Source organism: Micromesistius poutassou (assembly GCF_964030765.1).
Source record: "Micromesistius poutassou genome assembly, chromosome: 2".
Lineage (NCBI taxonomy): Eukaryota > Metazoa > Chordata > Actinopteri > Gadiformes > Gadidae > Micromesistius > Micromesistius poutassou.
Window position 1 is genome coordinate 15,010,721 of NC_140272.1, and position 3,847 is coordinate 15,014,567.

Below are 3,847 nucleotides of genomic sequence, written 5' to 3' on the forward strand. Positions count from 1 at the left end.
GAGGGGGGTTGGCCAAACTCCGGTGACATCACGCACGTAGGCCACACCTCCACTCAAACACCCCTACCTCCCTCCTCCCCCCTCCTCCCCTCTCTCGACCATGGAGCCGAGCCAATCATCCACTGCAGACTGGCTCTATTCAAGCTGCTGCATTCATCGGCAATGGACCCTGCAATTAACATAACTAATTGCTTTGGCACCTAAAGGCTAAACAAGAAGTCATGCCAAAGGAGAGACGAAGGGTGGGGGGGAACGGGGAGGGCCGAGGGCCGGGGATGCTTCGTCACCCCCTACCTATGGAACCATTGAGAAGAGTGTGGAAGACCTCCATAGAATGTTTTATATGAGGCCGCTCCGCACCCACAGGCACACCTCCGCTCCTTCAGGGCCTTTTATTATTTAATCTCCATTGTCTGGGCTGCTTAATGCGCCTCGCTCAAGGCTGCCTTGCCAAGCGATCCATGGGGTATGGGTGGGGTGAGGGGGGAGGGGGGGAGGGGTACTTAGGGGGCATGAATGAGCAGCGTCTCTGTCCTCGTCTGCCTGCCGCTTGGTCCTCGCTAAGTTAAACTTAAATCGCCAGCTGATTTATGCCGAGCCTTTCGGTCTCCCTTTCCCTTTCCCTCTCCCTTTCCCTCTCTCTCTCTCTCTCTCTCTCTCTCTCTCTCTCTCTCTCTCTCTCTCTCTCTCTCTCTCTCTCTCTCTCAAACACATTCACACATAAGTGGTGTTGGGGGGACAATAGAGGTTAAGATAATGAACACTGGGCAGCCTGCACAGTCTTTATTGGCTGCAGGCTATTATTTCCTCCATCGTTCTACTTCTCCTAGGAGCTGTGGAGAGGATATGAGAGTGTCACCGGGAGTGTGTGTCGGTGTGCGTGCACATGCTTCTCCGTTTATTCGGGGGCCAGAGGTCAATGAGAAATTGAGTGGTTTAATTGGCTGGTTATGTATCATCCACTCATTCATATCTTCATCCAAGCATTAGGAACATGATTGGGATTCACACGTTCTTTGAAAGGAGAGACAAGCGATCAAATGCAGCATTTTTGGAGTCACACGATTGGATGTCTTGCCATGTAAAACAAAATAGACTCAACACCACGGAATGGTGCAAATGTTCAACCATCCAAGAACACACAGCTGAAAGCCCAATTGCTATGCTTCCAGCATATCCAATCCATGTAAAACGAAAGGGAATACTAAGCTACGACACTGCAGTATATAACTCTGCTGCTGGATCAAGCAGTCTGGAGAGTAACTTAACAAGGACAACCTATAGTTCCTATTCCTTCCTCTGCCCACTCTATTCAGGGTACATCTGGTAGGCCAGCCGGCTCAGAGTCAGGACCAGGTGGCTGTGGCAGAGAGACACAGAGAGGCCAAGAGAGAAAAGAGAGAGAAGAGAGAGAGAGGCAGAGCGAGAGACTCAGCAGGAGCCTTTGCAACCATGCTCCACAGATGCTACTGTAGCACACAGCCCGGCCGGCTGCTGCAGATTGCAGCTCGTGCCACTGTTAGTCAATAGCAGACGGCCATGTTGAATTCATGGCCAGGTGTAATGAACGGGCAGATGGCAGACATTCATGTTCTGCAGAATCACTCTGCGTTAGAGGGCCAACCCTAATCTCTTCCCAAAGTGTTGTGCTTGTGACATCCCGAATGTACCACCTACTACTACGACTACTGCAGTATTTCACTTTTTCTTTTTATTAGGCCAAAGTACCAGATTGTTGGAGAATTTTTCTGTGGGGGGGGGGGGGGGGGGGGGATATTGGCTTATAAACACAGCCGTCTCCAATTATTTTCATATTATATAGCAGGCTTTCCCTGAAGGAAAGTCATGCAGTCTTGATTAATCACCGCCACATGCAAACCATATGTCGATCCACACAAAACGAGTCTTTATAGAGCGAGAACCAGGAAGTGCAGTACACTTGCTTATCTTTATAACCCCCGAGTCAACATGTTGCATGCTGTATGAATATCATTTTGAGCACCGCAGCTGTCGGCCGGCATGACATCATGGCACACGGTCTGTGTGTGTTTGAGTGTGTGTAAAATAATCCTTTGACACATTTGAAAAAAACTAGTTTGCAATTCAAAATGTATTTAAAGCTGTCATTTATACATAATTTAGAACACTTAATATACTAGTTAATATTGTATTTGTGTGCGTGTGTGTATGTGTGTGTGTGTGTGTGTGTGTGTGTGTGTGTGTGTGTGTGTGTGAGAGAGGGAAGGGAGAGAGCAATAGTTTTGCATGTGTATACGTGTGTGTGTGTGTGTGTACTATAAACAGCGTTCTTAGGAACGGACATTATCATGACAATAGGCGTCCATGAACAATGCCAGCGGCCACATGAATGGTAAAGTGCATGCAGAATGAATAGGGCGATGCATCCACAATGAGCCAGCAATGCCTAGCCTTCATTAACTAGCAAGCTAATTGCCTGTGGGTGACCAAGCAACACTGTGATACATTCAACCAATTGGGGCCGAGAGGCAGAGAGAGAATCTGCCACCTACATATGGAGGCTCTACCTACACAGCAATTATTTTTATAATGAGGGGATCGTGTCAAGTTGTAGCAGTCTTACTAACATCAGCGATGAGACATCAGCAACCTCACTTAACATCTGAACCCGGTCCGTGAACTTCCTCATTGCCATGCTTGCTTGTCATCATTTAACATCATGGTTCACATATCAAAGCTGTATGCTTCAACATTTTTGACTCCATCAAATGTGCTTTCCTTAATGCCCCCATTCTAAAGTGTGTTTGTAGAGATGGAATCTCCATGGCTAGTCGTTTCGCCAATTCTCTGAGTCATTCAATACAATTTAAACACAGGTTGCAGTCAAGGGCTGAGAGAGCCTCTTAATGTAGAACGAGATTGACTAAAACCACACAGCCATGCACTCAAGCTTGGTTTGAAATTGGGGGTTATCTCCGAAAGTGTTGAAGTCAGAATTACCTTGAACAAATAGACGCTAACTCACAACTTGCGCCCGGCACGGGTTGTCAACTTTGCATGGCCTTTTCATGCATTCCATTAACCAAATTATTTGACTCTAGGAGGAACATTCAGTGCTTCTTTAGAGGCCCGGTGTTTACAAACATTTCATATTGAGGAGCCGTCTCTGAGATAAGACACTGGGCCCCTGGTATGCAGACCTTTATATTCTAATGAGTTTGTGTTGACACAAGTTTCACACCATGCATAACACTGGTGGTAACCACACTTTGCATTGCATTTCCAAACAAATATGCAGTGTGGCACTTTATTTCTCAATCCTCAGTGATCCTCATCCTGACCCGATATCTGGGTTTTAATAAGACTCTGTGGAACAGAGTTATAGAAATGATGATGGTGAACAGAACTGAAGCGTCTACAGAAAGAGGCAGTAAACAACTGAGGTTTATCAGCCCAAAGTCATCCCAACCCACACAAGTGATGCCTGCTTTGCAGGCAGTGAATAAATGCGGCACGCTGGTTGGCTTGTTTCACGTGTTTCTTCCTGTGTTGTCTACCTCGTGCTTATCTCGGCTCATCCATAGTGTGAGGGCGTGCGCCAGCAGCACAGATCATTCTTTGGCTTATCTCCTACCATCCCCTCAGCCTGGCCAAGGTTCCTGTAGAAACTAATGAAATAATCTCCCACCTTGTTGTTCAACTCTCTCCCACCTCCCCCGTCTCTATATCTCTCCCTCACTCTCTCTCTCTCTCTCTGATCTTAAGGAGGCCATAAGACCGTAAACGACCATCAGAGATTACTGTAAGTCATCTCTTTCCTTTTGTTTTCTCTTTTAAATCTCTGTCACTGTGATTTCCAGCTTCCCAG